The 25,870-nt window shown below is 33.1% G+C and overlaps 1 long non-coding RNA gene across 1 annotated transcript in view; it reads right to left on the reverse strand.

Annotated features, from left to right (window-relative positions):
- The window catches only part of LOC126955610 (uncharacterized), a 58,214-nt gene that overhangs the window by 9,983 nt on the left and 22,361 nt on the right, over positions 1–25,870 (reverse strand). The window contains exon 3 of the long non-coding RNA XR_007725999.1: positions 451–503. This is a non-coding gene — a long non-coding RNA (uncharacterized LOC126955610). The remainder of the gene's footprint in view (positions 1–450; positions 504–25,870) is intronic.

Genomic DNA, 25,870 nt, shown 5'->3' on the forward strand with positions numbered 1-25,870 from the left:
GCAGGCTCTCTGATTTACTAATAGTTTGTGGATAGAAGGCCATTACTATTAATAGAAAAATTGGCATCAATATTCTCTGTGGATGATAAAACCTTTATGGAAGAAAACTAGTAAAAGCCTGAACAGTGAGTAAAGTTAAACCTTTCATCAGTGGAAGAATATTTACGTTTCCCCTATCAGTAGGGTGAACGGATAATCAAATAGTTGGGCTTTAGTCATTGGCTTTGCTGTATAGTTAGGCAAATGAACCCTAGATAATTGCACAATAAAAACTCTCCTGTATGGAAAAATCAGTCATGAATTTCTGTGGGAATTTTGAGGGAGAATGAGAATGGGTTATGTGAAACATGCACACCCCCCCCCCCAACACACACACACACAGAACAACAACTCAGATGTTAGCTCATTGGAATTTTCAGGCAAAGTGCTTAGAATTGTAGTGCTCATTACCTGGTTTCATGAAAAGAGGAGGCATGTTGGTGCTGCTGCCAAGCACTGTTGCGCTAGGAGAGAAGACATTTTAATTGCACACAATGAAATAGCTAATATAATTTTCAAAAGAAAAAGAATACATATCACCCAAATGTTAACCAGAATGAAATTCATTGAAAATCCCCTTGAGTTGAATTCCCCAAGGACAAGGACCTATGGAATAGGTGAGTGAATTACTTTAGATTTTTATCAGCAGCCTCCAGGTCTACAACTGGATGCTAACAGATGTTATTCTGTTCTATTTTAGGCATTGTTTGTTAGTTAAAATATAAAATTCAGAGGACACAATTAAAGGTATGAAACAGAAAAATCAATTTTGCTATCCAGGTGGCCTGAATATATTTCTTCTGATTATGGTATGCACTTTGCTGTACAGAAATGGTCAAGAAAAGTAATATTACATAGATAAAATATATTTGTCATCATCTTTAAAATTTTGGTCTTGACAATTAAAGGTTGGCTTAGTTGATTAAATAAAGTAGCACAAAAATTAAATATAAGAGTAAATATGCTCAGGTTCTATTGGAAGTTTCTGGGTTCAGGATGTGGTATGAAGGGATAGAAGAGGATTATCATTACCCAATCGTACATCTTTCCAAGTTCACACAACTTTTCTTTTATTTGGCCCTAGGCCCATTTTTAAGTTTATATGTACCTAAAATTGAACATTTCAGTAGCCAAAACTTTTTACACAGCATATCTGTAAGGAAGTGTTGGGATGGGTGATGACATGGCCCATGTAGCAATATTAGAATCAGCTATGAACACTCTAATACAAAGCAGGACAGCAAGAGTACTCTAATTCTTAACCTGTCAAATACCATGGCATCTGCCTGTATGGATACAAGGCTTAGCATAGGTGCTGTTGTTGTTTTTTGCAGCTCTGTGGATACATCATCCTCCCACTGAATTAGATATCCCAGCTATAAAAGGGAAAGGTATGAGGAGATGGTCAGAGTGATGCTGTACTGAAATCAGCAAATTCCCGTCCTCTTTGTTCTCTTAGATCACAGAACACCGAGGGCCACTTTATACTTTGGTAGAAAATTAGAGATTTTCTCCCTGAAGAAACTAAATAACACAAGAGTAAAATATATATGGTCTTTAGACCGTTGGTTATATTCCAGTGCAATAGCAATATCGCTGACAAATCACCACAGATTGAGATCTATTGGTAAACAAGTCCAAACTCTAAGTTCAGTTTTTCATCCACCTGTAAATGCTTCACAGTTAAATTTGAGTGGGTGTCTAAGAATCATTAAATAAATGTAACAAAAAAAAAAGTAATGAAAATAAAGAGGGAAAACAAAAAATCAAGTAGTGAGAAAAATCAAGTAGAGAAAATCAAGATAAATAGTAAGGAAAAATCAAGTAGTGAGAATAAAGAAAAAATAAAAACAATGAAGAGACAAGGGAGTGTTAATTGTCCATATAATTTTTAGTAACATTTGATTTAAAAACTACTTATATACAAATATTTAATTTAAACATTAAATTAGAATAATCTATCATAAACAAGTAGGGACAGGGAGAAAATACCTATGATATGATAACTTAATTTTTTGTGATGTTTCTTTAGCAGACAAGTTCAGTGGACATTTATACATCCATGCCAATTTATGATTGATACGGCTTTTCACATTTTAGATAGTATTAGTTATATGTGTTAATTTGTATATGATGACAATTTTTGGAAATGAAAGCTCAATCCATTTATAATTTAGTGATTTTTAATTATTCACTAAAATGCACAGATTGTTATTCATTAACAGATGCTTTTGCTGTAATAGTAGTTGAATTTGTATCATGTTAAATGGCATTACTTTAGGTAACCATTTGATTTGTATTCACAACCTATAAAATTTAATGAGAATCCAAAATATGGAATATTTAGTAGGGACTCTTCATTTAAATCCCATAATTGGTTGTAGAAGGATTATATTTTGGTATTTTATATTCACTTTATTTATTTATTTATTTTTATTTTTATTTTATTTTATTTTTTCAGACAGAGTCTCTCTCTGTCACTCAGGCTGGGGTGCACAGGAGCCATCTCAACTGACTGCCACCTCTGCCTCCCTGGTTCAAGTGATTCTTCTGCCTCAGCCTCCTGAGTATCTGGGGCTAAGGCGTGTGCCACCACACCAGGCTAATTTTTGGCATTTTTAGTAGAGATGGGGTTTCACTATTTTGGCCAGGGTGGTCTCGAGCTCCTTACCTCAGGTGATCCACCCGCCTCATCCTCCCAAAACTTTGGGATTACAGGCGTGAGCCACCACACCCAGCCTATGTTCACTTTTTAATAAGAGGAAATCACACAGGAAGAAAAACTAATGTAGATAGGTGTTAGAGGTCACAGATGTTCTTTTCCTGTCTTTTCTATAGAGACAAAAACCAAAAACCAAACCAAACCAAAATATCCTTCATTTACTCTGTGTCAAGAGTCCTCAACTTTTAACGATTCACTAGGATGACTCAGAGAACTCAGAAAATCTGTTTGAGGCACTCAGAAAAATGTTTTCAAAATTTTCCTCACATATCATTTTCCTTTTGCCTGAAAGCAATTTCCCCATATTCTACAGTTTCACAGTGACTAAATGCATGCAGAGCTAAGCTGAAGCATCACTCATAATTTAAAATATTTCTAACACCTTCATACTTGTTTAGGTGCCTTTTTACCTTTTCTCTATATTTCAATACTGTTGTTTATGTCTATTATAGCACTTCAATGAAATTTTGTATTAAGAAAAAAAAAACCTCTCTATAGACTTTGAGCTCTTTAAGCAAAATGGTAATGGTTTAAAATTTCTGTATTTACTGTTCCAGTAAACTACCTTGAATTTAGTACATTCTTGATAACATGCAATGAAATGAATTATTCAATTATGTTATGTCACATCAAGAATTGCATCTGTTCATTATGTGAAACATCACAGTGTTTGTATAATTATATCTCTAAAAGTAAGTATAGATGGATAATGTTTGACTAAAGTTAAATATGTACTAAAAGAACTCATATATATATACATAAATCTAACAAGTTTATTTTAGTGTTGGTGTTATATCAACCTGGCTAGACTAGCACATTCATCAGAATTATTTTTCTAATGTGTTTTCAGATAGGGTAGGCTACAAGAGCTATTCTCTTCTGTAAGTTAGATCTGGAAAGGAGATAACAGCTGTTTGGTAGCATACACCCACTTTGTACCAGTTATTCAATCACACATTAGTGTACTTGCTGCTGTGAGGGGATTTTGCAGATGTAATTAGAGTTCCAAAGAGGTTAATTCTGGGTTAATTAAAATAGAGGTTATCTCAAGTGGGTCTGATCTAATCCTATTGGTGTCCCTTAAAAAAGAGACTGGATGAGACATTAGACATAAAGAGATTTTTAGCAACACCCGAGCTGTAATCACCCTTCCTTTCACATGGATCCTCCCTTTCTGACTGCTCTGTGAACTTTGGGATAGTTGAGCCAGCCCTCATGATTGTGTAAGCAGATTACGTGTAGTAAGCCATATGTGTGCCTATGTCTGTGTGTGTGTGTTTGTGTGTGTGTATTTATATGATCTACCGTTTCCGCTCTTTAGTTAAACCCTAACTGATACAATTTTAACTGACATTTTATAATAATGTTCAACACAGCTGGTACTTTATCTACTTGCTATTTGGATAGATGTACTGAAGTATACATTGTATAGAAAAACAAATTCTTACTGCTGTGATCCCAATCTTAAATGCCCTTAGAGGTCAGACACAATGGAGGTGGTGTGGCCTGTGGCCAACTGGGAAGAACATTTTTATTCACACAACATTTCACAGAGAAATCATGTACATTCAAAGAGAGTTAAATAATGTGTTTGTCAAAGAGCATCCGCCCAGCATTCTACACAAAGGCCATGTACCTCTAACTGCAGAATTCAGACCTTTGTTCTTTAGACCAGCTTTATACCCTGCTGTGTTCACTGTCGTCCAAAGCTGTCTGAACCAGTGTTCTGCCCATTAGTTATAATCAGCAAACAACCCTTCATATGTTGGAAGAGCAAACAGAAGAGGACAGAAAGAGAACTCTGTAAAGACAGAACTCTGTAAAGTTTCCAGCTGAGGGGTGTGTGTGTGTGTGTGTGTGTGTGTGTGTGTGTGTGTCTGACAGAAATGGATCCATTAGGACCCTGTGTCCAATATTTGGTTGGGAGCATAGCAGAGGCTTTGTGATTCATGACACGCATCCACCTGTTCCTGAGATACAACCAAGATTTCAGATATAAGCTAGCTTTTTTAAAATTTTTTTTAATTTTTTTTTTTTGAGACGGAGTCTTGCCCTGTCGCCCAGGAGGCTGGAGGGAGTGCAGCGGTGCCATCTCGGTTCACTGCAAGCTCTGCCTCCCGAGTTCACGCCATTCTCCTGCCTCAGCCTCACCACGCCCGGCTAATTTTTTGTATTTTCAGTAGAGACGGGGTTTCACTGTGTTAGCCAGGATGGCCTCGATCTCCTGACCTCGTGATCTGCCCGCCTCGACCTCCCAAAGTACTGGGATTACAGGCATGGGCCACCGCACCTGGCCTAAGCTAGGCTTTTAAAAAATAAAGTGTAGAATCACACAAGATAATATATTAGATACCATTGAAACATGTGTCTTTGTTGTATGTATATTCTGTCTTTTCATATACTTCTTTTCATAACATATACTTTTTAAAGCTTAATATCTATGAAACTATCATGCAAGGGGGGTAATACTAATAATCGCTTTTCTTCTGTCCGTATAGTTCATCTTGCCGAAATTTGTTTTGATTTATCACATTGTCAGTTATCCCTTAGTTGTCATTATGTTTACCTTCAAATCCTCATCAGACTTCAACCGAGAATGAGTGCTTTGCATCATTGCTTGTTTATGTGGAAAATATTTAGGATTTGACATAGATGTAAATTAATCATGTATTAGCAACTCTGAAATTCAATTTTCACTTCCCACAGGGAGCATGTTCAATCCCTATTGAATAAAAATGAATGAATGAATAAATGAGTGATTAAGATAAAGTTCTTGGGTACCTTTGACTATATCATTAACACCTTCAGTGTGTCTGTGTGTGATCTCAGTTTATCAGAGAATATAGAGATGACAAATAATAAAAATTTTTCATTGATTATTGAACCAAGCCCTGTTTGATTTTATCCGGAAACAAACAAAAATTGTGGCCTAGATGGTCTAGAGTATTGATCTCTTCTATTCTTGCACCAATGTTTAACCATTTTTTCGTCTCTTGCACATAAAAGAAATATATAAAATATTAAGGGCAGTTAACATTTAATTTTCACAGTTGATTAGGAAAAAGTGATTCAGTACCTCAGTTCTTGAGTCAATAATACTTTTAGGAGTGTTAAGCATTCCGAAGAATTGTGCACTAAAGTTTGCCTTAGAGTCACTGGTTACTTTAATCATGACTTTCAAACACTCAAGTCGAATACAACAAATTCACCTGAAAAATGCTCATAGTTATTTGTTCCTTAAAATATGCCAAGGTAACAGTATCATCTCTTTTGGAAAATGCACTCCATTTTAAAATCCAAACATTTCTAATATCAGTGATACATATTAGATGATTCTAGAATAACTTTTGAAAATAAATTTAAATTTTATAAACAAATGAATCATCAGAGAAAATTTCATGGTAACTATTTTGTATCATGTTTTAAACTAATGTGCATATTCAAATATGTATAAATTAGACCCTCACAGTCTACCATATGCAGGTTTGTGAACACAACCAATTGTTATTTACATCAGCAAGTACCAAGGTGTCTGTATAATTACATAGCAGGTATTTTTAGGTTAACCAAATGAGCCTGATAATTTTGTTTCAATTTAGAAAACATGACCACAGAGGTACAGATTAACTTATTCATTCTTTTAAATTAATAAACTTCTGCCATTTTTTTTCCCATTTTTGCTTTTATATTTTGTTGTTGCTTTTACCCTTAACCTCCCATTACCTTCCTATCAATAGTACACATGCTTGTTTTAATGTAAATCTTTCCAATGAACTTTTCTATACATGTATTTAAATATTCAAACCAGGGTAAAAATCATAGTTATTTAGTTCTAAATTTATATGCACATATAAATAATATGCACAATAAGTCTCACATTTTTATCTTTCTATTTTTGTTATTTAACATTCTGTTTCAGATCTAGTTTTATCAGATTTAGTTCCTTACCTGACCACCTGACCACTATGTTGCAGAGTTTATCTCCAGCTGTTTCTTCATACGTATAATGTTAAAACAAATCACCTTGTAAACGTCTTCTTGCACATGTATGAGAGCTAGAGCTATGAGAGTGATTAATAGGCCTAGTGTATAAGCTAATTACCTCTTGTTAGTGCCTTTTTCCATTTCTCAGTTGCTGATACCTCTGTGTGAATATTCCTGTTTCTTGCTTTCTTGTTAGCATTCAGAGTACTGCAATTTTAAAAACTGAAATTAATGCTTGTTTCCGCTCAGATATTTCTTCATATGCTGTTTAAGAACACGTGGGAGAAGAGGAATAATATTCAATAGGCTGAGCAGATGTTGTTGTTGCCCTGTCTTCAGTTATGGGATGAATACCCTAGTCTCCAATAGGTAAGAATGAATAGTCTAAGAGGGAAACTTGCAAGACGTCAGGCCAGTCTGTAATCTCAAATGGAGTAACAGTAAATTCAGGAGTTGGGAAAGTCCATTCACCCTGACATATCTCCTTGGTCATATTCTTTTCAGTAACAACTTGCTTTAAAAAGAATCTCTTTAGTATATGTAGATAAATAGAGGACAGGCACGACCTCCATGGGTGCTCAAGATGGAATGCTGTCACACATGCACAAGAATTCCTGGGCCAGCATCAATAACATCAGACCCAATGAGCATACTTCCTTATTGTTAAATGGATGGCAGTGTCCACATAACACAGAGGAGGATCTGTATTACCCAGGGCCATGGTGATCAGGAACATCACATGCCTTCATGGGAGGTCAGTGCTGCAATCAGTACCTAGCAAAACGTGGGGCTCCCAGAAAGCTGCCTAGATCTGCTTAGTAAAGACTGAGAATGAAGTATATGCAGCAATAGGTGTGGATGGTAAATGCAATCAATTTCAGTAACACAGACTAGCTAGTGTTCCTAGAGAATATGAGTCACATCAGCTGGATTTTCAATGACAACAATGACATGAGCTGCCAGCAGAAACATATCTGGTCCACTTCCTATTTATGATGCATATGCCTTCCTGAAGATATATTTCTCTCTAAAATTCAGCTATGATGACACCTATGCATGATCCTGAAGTAAGGATCCTCTCTTGCAAGAAATCAGGGGCGTTAGACATTGTGATAATTTTCCTTAAAGTCATGATAGACCCCAGTAACAACATTATACGGACCATTTTTTGAGACTAATAGGTAGAAAGTAGAGTGGTATTATTGTTTTAATTTATGTAATTAAGATAAATTTTTATATGAGCATCTATTCATCTATTCATTTTCCTACTTGACATTCTGTCTTCTTATTTTGGGAACTGCTTATTGATATAATTGCCCATTTTATAATTGGATTTCCAGAGTTTTGTATGCCTTGCAAGATTTCTTTTCACATTCAAGATACTAAAATGTGCTAGATATATATCCTGCAAATATGTTCTTCTACTGTGAAAACTCTCCTTTCATTATGTATTTTGAGTCATTCACTATATAGAATTTTTCTTTTGAAAATTTATAAAATAAATTTTATTTTATTTTTTAATTTATTTTTTATTTTTTATTTTTTTGTTTTTTGAGACAGAGTCTCGCTCTGTGGCCCAGGCTGGAGTGCAGTGGCGTGATCTCGGCTCACTGCAAGCTCCGCCTCCTGGGTTTACGCCATTCTCTTGCCTCAGCCTCCTGAGTAGCTGGGACTACAGGCGCCCGCCACCGCGCCCGGCTAATTTTTTGTATTTTTAGTAGAGACGGGGTTTCACCGTGGTCTCGATCTCCTGACCTTGTGATCCGCCCGCTTCGGCCTCCCAAAGTGATGCATAGTTATGGGGTTCAGTTTGATGTTTCAATATGCATATATATATTTTGGAATGATCAAATCAGTGTAATCAGCATATCTATTCTTCAAACAATTGTCATTTCTTTGTGATGAGAACTTTCAAAATTTTCTATTGTCACTATTTTGAAGTATATAGTACATTATTGTTGACTATTGTTACCCCATTGTGCAATAGTATATCAGAACTTATTACTCCTGGAATAGAAATTCTTAATTTTGATGTAGTCAAAACTATCACTTGGTTCGCTACAGCCCCCAATTTTTTTCGTGAGTTTTGTATACTAATTCTCCCTGTATTGATCATGGTCCACCTATCAGGAATACAGAAATAATGAAAGCTATAATGAGGTGCCCCAGAGATGGCAACACTAGAAACTGTTGCCACCACTAGGCTAACGGGGTAAATAGAGGAGGTAATGCTACCTGAAGATACAGAGAAGACAGACAGAGAAGTAAGCTAGTCTGCAGGTGAGATCCTGGGCTAAATTACAAGCAGGAATCCCTGTTAAATTTGGATTTCAGGTAACAACTATTGCCACTAAGAGATTGTGAGTGTCAAAAATACACTGGCTTCTCCCTTTCTCCTGCCAGTGACTTTCATTGGCTGAACTCAACTAGAAGACTAATGACAAAGAATCCTGAAAAATACAGTTGACAGAGTAAAGCAAATGGGCTATAGAACCAATATAGGATCATAGACTCATTTCTACCCAAATTTTTAACCAGTGCAATCATCTGTGGCCATTCTACAAAATGATCCAGTCGATGGGGCTACTTTCTGTCAATTATATTGCTCACTATGGAAGAGGGATGTCTTAGTCCATTCTTGCTGCTATAACAGATTACCCTACACAGGACATTTTGTAAACACTGGGCATTTATTTCTCACAGTTCTAGAGGTTAGCAAGTCCAAAATAAAGCCACTGGCAGATTTGGTATTTGGTGAGGGATTATTCCTCATAGACAGTGCTTTCCTACAATGACCTCACAGGGCTGAAGGGGCAGGGCAGAAAGGATAATCAGGCTTTTTCAAGTGATTTTAAAAGGGCACTGATCTCATTCATGAGAATGGAGCTATCATGACCTAATCACTTTCCAAAGGCTCCACTTAATACCATCATTTTAGAGGCTAAATTCCAACATCTGAACTTTTGTTGGGACACCAACATTCAGACTAAAGCAAGAGCTAAACCAAAAGTATAAGACTGAAGTTTGGAGCCTATGGTAGGATGCGTAAGAGCCATAAAGACCTGTGAATTTACCTCAAAATTACCTACATGTAGCATTGGAATCATCTTGTGTTTTTCATTGTGTATTCTGAAGATGCCGTTAATTGCAATTAACCACAAACTTTCACAACCAAGAAAATATGCAACTTTGATTAAAGATAAAATCATATGAGCCACTGTCCACTTAAATGCTTTTCAGGTAATTCATCACCCATGAAATTAGTCCTACTCAGGATTAAATCCTACTGCATGATACTAAGCCCAGTTCACATCAGAACAAATTGAAAGTAAACATCAAACTATCTTTCAAATGCACTTTAAAAGCTTTAGTCTTTAATTTTAAATATTTAGTTATTTGATCAACAAATTAAGGTTTCTGCTTTATACCAAGGAATTCTTTTAAGGGTTGAAAATAAATAAAAAATCTATAATCCTTGATTTCCAGATGTCTATGTGTGTATGTGTTGTGTAAGCAAGTATCTTACAATCACAGGTTGTTAATTAGATATTTAAAACATTTACATCAAATACTTTCTATATTGTCTGTAAGGCATAATACAAATGAATGACATATTTGGCTATAAGACTAGATGTATACTTTTAATTGATAAACCAAGGTAAATCATTATTTCTTCTAAATTGCACGAGTCCATTATAAAAGTGTCTCATTCTGTCTTATTTTTATAACAGAATACCTGAAACTGAATATCTATAAATAAAAAAAAAAAATCTCTCAAGGTTGTGGAAGCTGATAAGTCCAAGGTCTAGGGGCTGCATCTGGTGAGAGACTTATTGCTGGTGGGTATTCTTGAAGAATCCTGAGGTGGCACAGGGCGTCACGTGTTGCAAAGTGCTGATGAGCATGCTAACATGCCAGTTTATGTCTATTTTCCTCTTCTTATAAAACCACTAGTTTCAAGCCCATATTTAAGCATTAATCCATTAATTCAAGAATGGATTAATCAATTTCAATGATTTCTTAAGGCCCAATGTCTGAATACTTTCACAATGGGGATTAAGTTTCAACAGGAGTTTTGAAGGTGACATTCAAACCATAGCAACACACAGTCATTGTTTCCTTAGGCAAAGTCTTTCTGAGTTCGAGTCACTTTCATCACTGATGTTTGGGTATGGAGTTTGTGGAAACATTGTTATGTGAGTCAAGTATATCTGAATTGAAATACACACACACACACACAAACACACACAAACACACACACGCGCACACACACACACTTTCATATAGCCAAAACAACCTGCAAAGAAAAATGCATTATTTAATTCATTTTAGAAGTCATGAGTACAGAGGTTAGCATTATTAAGGTTCATTTAGTAGACCTTTTCATTTCAAATTATTTTGAAAAATGAGTGGGTAGGTTGTAGAAAAAATTTTCACTATAAAATGTAATTTAAAAGTACTAAACATTAGAAGAAAAAGGCACAGTGTTAAACGTATGAAGTAATCTTGAAAAGTTCGCTTACTATGAAAAAATAACTAAAATAAAATAATTTAACCTGCAAAATCATTGTTATCATTTGGCACAATCACTGTGCCTAAAGCAGCTTTGTTTACTGGCGATAAGATATACCTTGAAAATTTTCACATACTTTACAGTGAAACATAAATTTTCTTTGATATTTATTTTAAACTATGCCCAGTAGTTACTAGTCTTAAAAATAACACTTATACTTTATTCATATATCTATAAAAGGTACCCAAGTATAAATATTGTATCTCTTCTTTTTATTTTTATTGTCATTTTAATTAACTTTGTCATATATTTAAAGCATATTCTTCCTGGATCAGGGGATTTTTAATATTTATATTATTTTGATTAAAGATTGGTGACTTCTAATATCTATCTCATCCCAGACATTTAAACTTGAGGTACTGAAGCTAAAAACTGGCTTTCCTAAGAGAACTAATACGTTTTCTACTCCTTTCCATATTATATAATAATGAGCACATAGACATCAAAAAATAAATATTAAATGAGCTACTCAGGATTAAATAGTAAATGTCAATGGCATTTCAGTTAATTAAACAGATTTTGCTCTTTGGAAATAAGAACATGCAATTTTACACTTTTTTGTTTTTCTAGTAGCAGATATGACCATTTTGAAAATCCAGGGTGTAAAGAAAATTTTATGATCACTTTATTACCTGAAAGGAAATATCTTTTCTCTGAAAAGTCATGAAATAAACACATCATATAGTTGTTTTGTTTTTCTACTTGAGACTCCATTTCTTCTTTTTTTTCCAAAGAATAAGGAGAAAGAGCTTCTTTCAGTTCCCTATAGTTTTATACCTCTAGCAGAGTTAATATACTCTAGTTCGTGTCCTCAAACTCTCAAAAACTATTATAGACTGGAAAAACATTTTTCTCCCTGAGCAGCACTTCATGTCAGGTATTACAGTCTTATAGACCATTCCTGTGAATAATTTCAAATAACAGAATTGATGGTATGGCTATCTTTTAGAGATTGAAGTGGTATTAAACTGAAAAGAAGAGCCCATTTTGTGACAATGAGTCTATTGCATTACTCCAAAGAGTACGGTCGAAGAAAAGAATCCAAGGATTTCTCTAACCTAACTGATATTAAATATACAAAATTGGTTGAAAAAATTAGTATAATAGAAAAGTTGAGATAAAATGGAAAATTGATATTTGATATATTACCAGATTCAGATTCAAAATACTTCCAGTTATTATAAAAAAGGAAACTGGGAAAGTACAAACACATGAAGAAATAAAACAGGCTTAAAATATGATAAGAATGATGCTAACTACCTCCTACTCCATTAAATCCATAAGATATGTTAAATTCATTTGTGTTTAGGCTTTGAACTACAACACAGAAATAAAAATAACATTTTGAAATAAATACAAGTGCACAGTATTTAAGCATTTAGGTAGATAGTAGTTTTGATAGGATATGATAAGATACAGATAAGAAACAAAGACCGTGAATATAAAAAAAAGATAAAAATAAAATAAAAGGAATTAGAATGGCCATATATTAAATAGATTTTATATTAATAAATGTTTCATTCATAAAGGAACAAAGCAAATCTAGTTTAAAGTAGAAAATAGAAAGGCAAAGCCCAATTATATTGCTTATCTTTAAGGAATTAGAGATAACACTATTATATGCACAAAATAGTTTTTTTTAATGCATTTGCAAAACGATATTATTTTTTCCCCTGGCATCTATCAAAAGACACAAAGCAAAGACAAGAAAACTTTTTTTAAGTTTATAAAAATACTAGAGACTTAAGAATTATGTTACTTCTACCTAAGAATGTAGATAGACATTTCAACATTTTCTGTTAATAAAAATCGTCTCTTGGTTTTATCAGTGATTTCTGTCACCTAAGCTTTTCAAGACAGATATTAGACTTACATTTTTTACAAGAGTTGGAAGTTTATGTGTATAAACATATGTGGCACATTGTATTAATTGCTTTCATATATTTTCATTCCTTTTCTTTCATTGGTCCTTTCTGTGGGAGAATTACATATCTTTGCCCTGTTGAATTCAAGCATGACTACATGTCCTGTTTTGGGCAGTGCAATGCTATAGGAAATGTCATTTCTTTATATATATATAGAACCTAAAATATCCTGCCATGACTACTGCTGATGTTTCAGGTAGAGGCTGCTTCATCAGTCTGGGGCAGGACATGGAAGTAAAGTGAGGCAAATTCACAGCTGAACATGATTGGCAGGTGACAGAATGCCAAAATAAACTTTTGTTGTTGTAATGCACTAAGATTCAGGAGGTAATTTTTGCCAAAGCTTAATAAAACCTGGCTTAGTAAAGTATATCAAACAAAGGCAAGTACTGAAAAATTAGAGGCCAGCTTATATGCATCTCAGAAACAAACAAGGTTAAAACTCAGGAACTGAACAAAAATTTTCCCATTGGAAAGTTATCAACAACCGCATTATATTAGAAGGTGTAATGCAAACGTTCTTGTAATACTAGGAGAAATGAAAAGAAATAAAAAGAGTGTCATAAACTCATACTGTTAAAGTAAATTAAAATGGTGACCAGTGCCTGAAGAATCCCAGAGCAGACAATGCCAGTTAGGCTTCAGAAGTGACCTTAACCTTGCTTGATTTGCAAACATAAGTGAAAGTTAACTTCAACTATTTCTTGTAAATGCTCATATTACAGAAAAATAAAAACCAACGAGAAGCCACCAACTTACTTGTAATTATATAACTAAGGAACTTCCAGCAAAATGGATGAATAAGGCATGTATAACTGTAACCAGGAAAACAGTTTATTTGCTCTACTTCTGTATTCACTTCATAAAAGCCTGTCTTTTGTGTTTCATCAATGGAGTCTGAAACCACCTTTGGTTTGGTATAACACTTTCTAATTCATAAATCACTGTTTTCTTAAACAAATCCCTTAAGATTTTTTTGTGCCTCAGCTTATCTTTCAATAGTACGCTGTTTTCAATATTTAAATGATTAGGTTATCGGAAATAAATCTAATGATATAAAATTGAAAAGTAAAATTAGAAAGAATATACAGAAATTTCATACCACACCAACCTAAATAGACACTAAATCTTGAAAAAATTGTAAAATATTCAGTTATTTATAAAATTGCTAAGTAGAAAATAACATTTGGAACAAGAAAGAAGTTAAATGGCAATTATTGACTGTTTTTTAAATAATTTTTCAATTGGTAATAGTATTTCAGAATACATGGATGTAGCCTAATCATCACACTCATAGAAAATCTCCCAGCTTTTTAACAAATTCAAATAATACATGTGAAAGAATAAAAGTATAGATAAGTAAATGGTAGATCATGAAGACAAAAATAAGAAAACAAAATTGTTATGAAGAGCTGAGAAAGTTATATTTAAGCTTTTTTTAACTGAAGAAAATAATCAAGAGCCATAGAAGAAAATAAAAACTTTTAAAAAGTGTAACGTGTCTAGAAGATATATTATTTTTTAAAACCTTTAATTGTCGTATTTCATACTTATCTTAAACTTAGGTTTTTGCAAAAATATTGTTCAAAATTAATAATGTTCATAATTAAAAGCAAACAGTTGTAAAGCCTTTCTAAATCCAATAGCTGACATCATTTTAATCAGTAAAAATGTGAAACTTCCCCATTAAATCTAAAAGATAATTTAACATATAAAAAAGTAAAGCCAAAATAATGACCACAAAATTGGTAAATATTTTAAAATCCAGTTAATCTATGCAGTATTGAGGAGACTGAGGGGAAACAGTCATTTTGCTTTTGCCATCATATATAAATTGTTGTAAGTTTTGTGAATATTAATTTGATAATGCATAATAAAATACTGGGAAATGGGGCAACTTTTAGACTCTGAAATTCTGAGAATTGCTCAAAAATATTTGCACACATTTATACATAAAGATATTTATGATTTTTTGATTGGGTGGGTGATTGATAATGTTTCAGAAGACTCGCACCTTATTTTTGTGATTATAGTTTCTATTTTTCTTTAGGGCGTATATGTTCATATTATTATCTGAAAAACCAATAAAGTTGATTGGAAGACAATGTTTATACAACAATAATGCAAATACTGAAACAAGTGTTATTCAACAAGGCAAAGATAAAAGAAAAGAAAAAGGAAGGAGGAAAATTACATGAAAAATCTATACTTATGGTCTGTCTTGAATTTCTCCTCTCTCATTACTCCTTGAAAACATCCTTTCATCTAATAGCCCATTTTAAGGTTTATCTCATTTATCTCACCTGTCTGCTGCCTTTGATCCAAGTGATCAAGCTTTTGTTCTTAACATGTTGCTTAGCTTCTCAGCACCACGTTGACACTGATTTTCTCCTCTCTCAGGCTCTCCTCTGTCCATCTTGATTTCTTTTCTTCTCCATTGTCTCTCATCACTGGTATATCCCTAGGATCTGTCCTTGGGTTTCTCTTTGCAATTGTATTTTTAGTGACATAAATACTAGAATATCCCTCCATTTATTTAGATTATTTTAACTTTTCTCAATAATTTGAATTTTCTATGTAGAGATCTTACTAACCATTTTTTAAAATTTATTTGTTGCCATTTTAATATATTGAAGCTATAATAGAAGTTATTTCTTTTTATTTTTAATTTATGTTTCAAGTGTTTATTTCTGGCATATATAATTTTGAATGTCAACTTTTTATCTAGGAACTGGACTAAATGCGCTTATTCATTATGTTCATTCATTGTAGTTTCTTTTTAATTTTCTTTTTTTTATTTGTTGTTTTTTAATTTTTTAATTTTTAATTGTAGGTGCATTGTAGGTGCATATGTTCACAGGGTAGTGAGATGTTTTGATACTGAAATGCAATGGGAATAAGCACGGCATGGAGAATGAGATACCTATCCACTCAAGCATTTATCCTTTGAGTTGCAAAAATCCAATTACACTTTTTAAATTATTTTAAAATATACAATTGCTATTATTACTTATAGTCACCCTGTTGTGCTACCAATAGTGGGTCTTCTTTACTCTAGCTACATTTTTAAACCCATTAACCATCCCCACCTACCCCCAAACCCCCAACTACCATTTTCAGTCTCTGGAAACCATCCTTCTAATCTGTGTGTCCATGAGTTCAATCATTTGGATTTTTAGTTCCCACAAATAAGTGAGAATATGCAATGTTTGTCTTTATGGGCCTGACTTACTTCACTTAACAGGAAGATCTTCAGTTCCATTTATGTTATTGCAGATGACTAGATCTCACTCTATTTATGGCTGAATAGTACTCCATTGTGTATAATTACCACATTTTCTTGATCCATTTATCTATTAATGGACACTTAGGTTGCTTCTAAATCTTATCTATTGTAAATAGTGCTGCAAATAACACAGGAGTACATGTATCTCTTCAATATACTGATGCCCTTTCTTTTGGATATATCCAGCAGTGAGATTGCTATAGCATATGGTAGCTCAGTTTTTAGTTTTTAAGGAACTTCAAAATTGTTCTCTATACTGGTTGTACTAATTTACATCCCAACCAATAGTGTACAAGGGTTTCCTTTTCCCCACATCCTTGCTAGCATTTGTTATTGCCTATCTTTTATACAAGAGATTTGGATAAAAACAATTTTAACTGGGATGAGATGATATCTCAGAGTAGTTTTGATTTGCATTTCACCATGGCACGTGTATAACTATGTAACAAACCTGCACATTCTGCACGTGTCCATTTTTTTAGAAAAAATATAAAAATAATGAAGAGACATACAAATGGCAAGCAGACATATGAAAAGGTGTCCAGTATCATTGATCATCTTTTTAATTTTCTATGTATGTGATCTTTCATCTAAATTTTAAAAGTTTTTTTTTTTTTTTTGCATAGTTGCACTTGCTCAGGCTTCTACTACAATGGTAAATAGTAATGGTGGTAACATTGTGAAAATATTGGTTTCTATGCTGATCTCATGATATACTTTAAAATTATAGTGCAATATTTTTGTTTGTCTTTCTCTACCCATTATTACATTCAAAAGATCCATTGCATTCTCAGTTTGATAAGACTTAAATGATTTTTAATGTGTGTTAAATCTTAACAAATTATTGTTCTGTATCTACTGAGATTACCTTGATTTTAAAATTTTGAACCAAACTTTTATTAATTGAGAAAATACAGATTGGTCTTGATGTATTATTTTATTATATTCAGGGTGTTTATTATTTTGTTTAGGATCTCTGCACCTATGCTCATAACTGAACTTCAATTTTGGTAATCTTCATATCATGGTTAATATTGCTATCAAGTTTGTGCTCACCACATACAGTAAGTGGCTAATATTTCATCTTTTTCTCATCTTAAGAATTCACTTAAGATTCTTATTTTTTCTTCATTTTATGCATAATAGAATTCATGCATGAAGCTATTTGGTCTTGGAAATCTCTTTAGTTGGAAGTTTATAATTTTTATTGAGAGGTAAATTCCTTGAAAGTTAGAGAAAGGAAAACAGAAAGAAAAAAGTAAAATTCTCCTTTACTATCTATACTATCCAAGAGTTAACAAAACTGACAAATTACGGATTCTCCTCTTTTACACTCACCCTTTCATGTCTTATATTATCTGTTGTGGTACCATTATTTTTATTTCTGCTATTAATTATGTGGACTCTCTATTCTCCTAGATTGGCTCTTAGCACATTTATTAGCCTTTCCTGAGAATCAACTTTTTATATTCTTAATCTTTTCTATTGCTTTATTTTATCCAATATCATTTATTGTTTTTCACTTACCTTGTTATATACTTTCTTCTAGTCTCTGAATTTAATTTCTTCTTATGTATCTGTATTCTTGAGATAAATGTTCACTTACTGTTTTTCAGCATTTCTTCATTACCTGTTTGCATAAATCTTTTTAAATGCAGCTGTATCTTCATCTAATAAGTTTTAAGGTTACATATTTACCACCATAAAATTTAAAAATATTTTATAATTTTTAATTTTATTTTTTGACTCAAGGTTAATTAGAAACATGCAGCTTAATTTATAAACAATTAGAGATGTTCTAATTATATCAATGATTTCTAATGTCATTTTCCTATGGGAAAATGGTTTGAGAGCATATTCTATATAATTTTTAATATTTGAAATTATATGATCCAGAATTTTGTCAATTTTTGAAAATATTTTATTTGTACTTATAAATAATATTTTTGACACATTATCCTGTAGATGTTGAGTCAAATTTTTAATTGTTTAATTTATATATTTCAAATACTTATTAATTTTTATCCTGTTTCTTCATTTATTGAGAAAGATGTCTTAATTTTTTTATTCCTATTTTTGGCTCATCAATATGATTTTTTAATTCTGCCCATTTTTGTTTGCATATTTTGAGTCTATGCTATCAAATGTATGGTAAGAACACAAATTTAGAATACTATGTCTTTCAGATGAATGCAAGCTTTACCCTTAGAAATGTTGTTCTTTATTTTTAGTAATTATTATTTTCTTTAAAATCTGTTTTGTCTACCTTTACTGAAATCACATCAATTTAAATCAGGTTAAGATTTGTACTAAATGTATTTTTATATCATTCTAGTTTAGTATTTTGTGACTTCATATTTTAGAAGAACTGGATGATATTATTTTTTCTTTTTGAAAGATATATTTTAATCCAGCTGGAAAAAAATATTTGTTATGATTTAAAGTATTTAGTTCATTTCAATATAACAGTTTACTTCAAATTTATCAACTATTTTTTTTCTTTGCCTTGATTGTTCTAGGTTGTTTTTTCACTATTTTATTACTCTATTATATTTTATTTATTTGTCTTTATTGGCTTGTTGATTGCATAATTTTCACTCTTCCACGTTTTGTTTTATTTTTCACTCTAGGTTGCAACATTCATTACTAGAGTACAACAAAGAAATTTCCAAACACTTTGGCTCCACTTACCCTGGCAAGGCTTATATGTGATTGTTGTTTTATGTTTTTGTATATGACATACATATACATATATTATATGTATTAATATTTAATATATTTTACTTATTATATTTAAATATATGTAATACATAAAAATATATATTCTACAAGACACAATACTCTTACATAGTTAATGTTTACTTAGATTACACATATATTTAGCTTTTCTATTGCTGTTTATTTCTTCATTGTGATGAGTTTCTTCTCATGAACAACATTGTGTGCAGTTTGCAGTACATTGTTGGTTTTTTTTTTTTTGTAGGATGATATCACAGAATATAAAATTTCAGACAAGGGAATATTGTACTTCAGCACTGTGAAGATACCATTTCAGTATTTTCTGACTTCCAGTATTTGTTTTCTGTTGAGAAATCAGGTGTTTATCTGGTTTTTCCCTTTGAAAGTAAATCTGGCCGGGCGCGGTGGCTCAAGCCTGTAATCCCAGCACTTTGGGAGGCCGAGACGGGTGGATCACGAGGTCAGGAGATCGAGACCATCCTGGTGAACATGATGAAACCCCGTCTCTACTAAAAAATACAAAAAACTAGCCGGGCGAGGTGGCGGCGCCTGTAGTCCCAGCTACTCGGGAGGCTGAGGCAGGAGAATGGCGTGAACCCGGGAGGCGGAGCTTGCAGTGAGCTGAGATCCGGCCACTGCAACTCCAACCCGGGAGACAGAGCGAGACTCCGTCTCAAAAAAAAAAAAAAAAAAAAGTAAATCTATTCTTATTCCTTGATACCTCAACAACGTTTATGTTTTCTCTGACTTTTGGAATTTTCATGTGCTGTATTTCAAAATGATTTGATTTTTATTTACTTCCTTGCATTTCATAGAGTTTCTGTTATTGTGACTTGATAACCTTTATTAGTTTCAGGAAATTCTTAACTCCAAAAATATTGCTGTGCTTTATTTTCTTTTCCAGTCTTCTAAAATTTCAATAAAATATGTAAGGCCTTATCTCTTTATTTTTTATATCTCATTTACATTTTCAATCATTTTGTCAACACATGCTTAATTTTACATATAGTCTTCTGACATATATTACTATTTTTGAATTAATACATTCTACTACTAATTTCCGTATTGACTTTATAATATTTGTTTTTATATTTCTAGTTATGGAATTTTCTTTGGATTGTTTACCATAATTCCTGTTAGATTGTATCTTACCTCATTACAGGTATGAAGTAAAGTCATTTTAATGAATGTGTCTAATATTTCAATTACCTAACTTCCTGTGGGTTATATTTTCAATCAATTGCAGCACCCGAGGCTACATATCAAGCAGGCACAGCCAAACTGGGGCCCCAGGAGAGGCCAGCAGACCAAAGGGTGCTCAGGTCAGACCAGCCTTGTCTGATGGACAAGACTGCCATGCAGAGTTCAGGTCCGACAGTTCCCTTAGGGCTAACAACTCCTATGGGAGCAGGTCGAGCCTAGGGAGATGAGCATCCCTGAACGTGCTCCACTTTACGGACTCCCACACCAAATCCTCTGGGCTTCATACTGACTGGAGTGCTGCCCCTGCCACTTCTCTAAGCAACTTTCTCTGCCAAATCAAGTGTCCATTGTTGTCAAGGGGTCTCCTCTTGCTAGAATTCTAGAGGCCTGTGGCAAGAGCGACTTGCTTCTTGCCAATTCAACTCACTCATTCCTCTGGAGTCACTGGGGCCCAGGAACAAGTCCTGGTGCATGACAGCCCTGTGTGGGGTTCCCAGATTCCTCCCCCTTCAGCCCAGGTTCTGTGTCTTCCCTCTGTCCACTCTCAATGCTTCCCCTCTGAAAGACGTCTTAATGTGTGCCAGTCATTTTGATGCCTTGCTGGCAGCTTTTCCAAGACCATCTAGTTGGATATTTTGCTCTGAAATCTGGACCATTTATTTTAATTATCATAAACAGTATTTGAGATTATTATATTAGTTTCATTTTATTGATAAGGAAACTGAGGCTTATAGATGTTAACATGTTGGAGGTGACATGGCTAAAAAGATATTTCAGATCATTTGTCTCTGGAAACGAGACATATCTGTCTCATGAGAAAGATAATCAATTATATCTCATGCATTTAGATTAATTTTTCAAATCATGAGAGTAAACTCAACTTTAGATTAATTGATTAATAAATTAAAAATATAACATGATGAATGTATAAATTACTGGGCTTGATGTTTGACTTCTGAATGGGACTGTTTACTCTCTGTATAGAACAAGTCTCAGGGACTTTTCTGGTTGTAAAAGTAATCTGGTACTTTCTGGATTTTTAGTAGATTAAAGTAAAACAAGAACAATATAACAGGCAAACTCCTTAAGTTAGACATCACTTACACATATCATAAGAGGAAAATAATTTGTAAATGTTCCCCAATTTTCCTCCATAATTCAGAGAATAGTTTAAGCAGGTATTTTACCTTCAGAATTCAAACACAAACAGTTCACCCATTATTCACATATTACTGGTTGAAAGTCTTTTAAGTACAATTTTACTGAAATAATGGGACAACTGCATGACTCTATAGTAAAAAATGTGAAGTACATTTCGAAGTATATCACAAGGTACAGTTAAGCAAACATGAGTGTTTCAAATACACACATTTTTATCAGATCCGGGTAAACCTTCCATTTTTGTTCCTGTCAATCTTTTGACAAGAAAGGCTTGTCATTTTTGTTTAAGAAAGTAAAAGTGCTTACAAATGAATGCTCTTGTGACATAGTAGACTGTTAAATTGTCTTCTGACTCTTGCTGCTGCTGTTTGACCATTAATCATATAAACAGGCAACAATAACATAGAGATTCATGTTTCTAGCTGTCACAAACACTGGTTTGTCACAAATGTCAGTTATATACTCAGCAAGAACTATGACATTAACAAAGAATTATTTTGGTTCTAGGAAAGGGATAACTCATCTGCTCCCTAGAAAATCCACTTTTATATATTTTTTTCTGCTGACAGATCTGGCAGTTTATCTTTTATTTGCAGTGTCAATATTCTTCACCATCAACCCTACATATTTGAACCATGAATCTATGGAAGAAACTGTAGACAATCGCCAAAGATATCTTAGAAAGCTGTAGCTCACTCATCTGTCATTCTTTATAATACTTACTTTTAGTACCCATACAATGCAAAAATATTTTTAATTAAGACAAAATAAATGAGAAATCTTCTAATGGAGTCATAAACCTAGGCATATATTTTTAAAGACTTCAAAGTACTGTACCTGAAGAAAAAAGACATAAGACCACAAACTAACTCAGATTCTTTTGAAGTTCCAGATTAAGTAATCATAATGTAAAATCTTAAATTTATTAAAGATAGAGCTCCAGAAGAATTTGGACCTTCTTGTCCGTTCTTTAAATTGCTGTAATATCTTATTAGCCAATCAATGTAATTATTTTACTTGCTCAAGGGAACTGGTCCATTTACATTTATATTAAAAAAAAAAACCTCAAAAGTTTTGTAGAAAGTTTATTAACCTAGCCAGTTCCATTGTATTTTCTTTATTCTACTAGATTATGTCTTGTAAATTAATTGTCTTGTAGAGCATCTGGGCACATATTCAGGCCCTTCATTTTCTCTTTGCTATTGTGATTTCCATTTCTTTATTTTGGCATTTATAATTTAAAAATAAATGTATAGGGATTGTCTTAACTAACCATGTGCTCCCTTAATATAGTATCTATAAACAATATCTAAAGTGATCCTCACCCAGGCATCTCTTCCATAGAACTTAAAATTATTGTTTACATAAATAAAGTAAAATAAATGTCATTTTACTGTAGCTTTATTGGCTACTTTGACATAAGTGCTCACTTACAGGATTCACTTATGCTTTAACATCATGAATCATAAACAGTTATAATTTTTCTTATTTATTGTAGGCAGTAAGTATAATAAAGCCATAGACGAGGAATAGCATCTAGCTCTTGAACTACTTTTCCTTTATTTTTTGTATTCTTCTTCATGCTTTCTTTAAAAGAAAATGATTAAATCACAATTCCTTCCCAACTCTTTCTTCCTTGAGTTTTATTTATTGTTTTCAAAAATATTATGTATCAAATCCAAATGCATATTTTACTTCAATATAAGACAATCTATTATGAGAACAACATGTAGAAAAGCTTGAAATGCATGCTCTGAAGTAATAATGGAATACATATAGTCATATATATTAATAAATCTCTTGTAGTGTTGATAAATCTTAGTGTGCCTACAAAAACACAGTTCATTTAGACTTTGCCTCTTTGCGCTGTATTTGCCTACATCCTTTTATGAGACAATCACTCTATTGCCAAAGTAGTGAATGTAATGATTTTTAAAAAATCTTTGATTTAAATATTTAATGTTATTTTGAGTTAATTTTTGTATATGGTGGAAGATAAGGGTTCAGTTTCATTCTTCTGCATAAGTTTAGACACTTTTCCTAGCACCATTTATTGAATAAGGTGAGCATTCCTTGTTGTTTAGTTTTGATGACTTTGTTGAAGATCAGTTGGTTATATTTGTGTGGCTTAATTCTGGTTTCTGTATTCTGTTGCATAGATCTATGTGTCTATTTCCATACCAGTACCATTATGTTTTGGTTACTATAGCCTTATAGTATAGTTTGAAGTCAAGTAATGTGAAGCCTCTGGTTTTGTTTTTTGTTCTTTTTGTTTAGGCTTGCTTTGGCTATTCAGGCTCTTTTTTCATTCCCTATGCATCTTAGAATTGATTATTTTTTCTAATTCTGTGAAAAATGATGGTAATTTGATAAGAATTGTGTTTAATCTGTAAATTGCTTTGGGTAGTGTGGTCATTTTAATCATGATTCTTCTAATCCATAAGCATAGGATGTTTTTCCATTTGTTCGGGTGATTTATTATTTCTTTCACAGGTCTTTTATAATTCTCGTAGTAGAGATATTTCACCTCCTTGGTTAAGCCATAAATATCTTAAGCCATAAACATAGGAATAAGTCTTCTGGACATTGGCCTAGAAAATAATTTATGACCCAAGACATCAAAAGCAATTGCAACAAAAACGATCATTGACAAATGGAACTTAATGAAATGAAAAGAGCCGCACAGCAAAAGAAACAAACAACAGAGTAAACAGACAACCTACAGAATTGGAGAAAATATTTGCAACTATGCATCCAACAAAGGACTACTATCCAGAATCTATAAGGACCTTAAACAAAAGACCAAGAAAATAAAAACAAATAACTGCATAAATAGTGGGCAAAGGACGTGAACAGACATTTCTCAAAAGAATATGTAGACGTGACCAACAAACATGAAAAAAAAATGTTCGACATCACTAATTATCAGAGAAATACAAACTAAGACCACGATGATACATTGTAAGTATATACAATAAGAAAAAAATAAAATGACAATGATATATTATCTCACACTAGTCAGATGGCTATTATTAAAAAGTCAAAAAACAACCTATGTTGGCAAGAATGTGGAGAAAAGGGAATGCTTATACACTATTGGTGGGAATATAAATTATTACAGCCTCCATTAAAAACAGTATGGGGATTTATCAAAGACACCTGCACTCATATGTTTATTGCAGTACTATTCACAATAGCAAAGACAGGGAATAAATCTGTGTCCATCAATTGTGGATTGGATAAAAATGATACATATGGACCAGGTAACACTGTGCAGCCATAAAAAAAGCATGAAAATATGTCCTTTGCAGCAACATGGATGCCATTGGAGACTATTATCCTAAGTGACTTGAAAGCAGAAATAGAAGATCAAATCCCACATGTTCTCACTTATAAGCGGGAAGTAAAGACTGGTTACACATAAAAATGAAATTGGAAACAACAGATACTGGAGATGCCACAAAATAAGTGGGAAGGATCAGGGCAAGCGTTGAAAACTGGCTATTGAGTACTATGTTCACTATTTGAGTGATAAGTTCACCAAAATCCCACACACAGCATCACGCAATACACCCATTTCAATACCTGCACTTGTGAATCCTTAATCTGGAATTATTTTTAAAAATTCACCACTGCAATTACTCTCCTAAAACTTAGCAAACTTCCTGAACTCATTCTGAAAAAAGTTTAAAAATCTTTGAAAATTCTAAAACAATTATAAAATATCTTTATTCAAGTTAATTAGATCTCAGAGCTCATGCCTGCAATCCCAGCACTTTGGGAGGCCGAGGTGGTCAGATCACCTGAAGTCAGGAGTTCGAAACCAGCCTGGCCAATATGGTGAAACCTGTTCCTACTAAAAATACAAAATTTAGCTAGGTGTTGTGGCACACATCTGTAATCCCAGCTTTTCGGAGGCTGAGGCAGTAATCACTTGAACCCAGGAGGTGGAGGTTGCAGTGAGCCGAGACCCAAGACTCTGCCACTGTACACTGTACTCCAGCCTGGGTGACAGAGCAAGACTAGGTCTCAAAAAAAAAAAAAAATTACCTAAGGTGTTTATTATTTGTTTCAAAGAATTCATCAATGAAACAAACTGGGTTAGACTTCTCTTTGTGGGAAAGTTGGTGGTGAATTTTATTGATTTAACAGTTTGTTAAGGTATTCAGATTATCTGTTTCATATTGTGTCAGTTTGGGCAAGTTATTTTTTCTAGAACTTTATTTCATGTAAGTTAT

This window comes from Macaca thibetana, chromosome 5 (genome assembly GCF_024542745.1).
Source record: "Macaca thibetana thibetana isolate TM-01 chromosome 5, ASM2454274v1, whole genome shotgun sequence".
Classification (NCBI taxonomy): Eukaryota; Metazoa; Chordata; class Mammalia; order Primates; family Cercopithecidae; genus Macaca; species Macaca thibetana.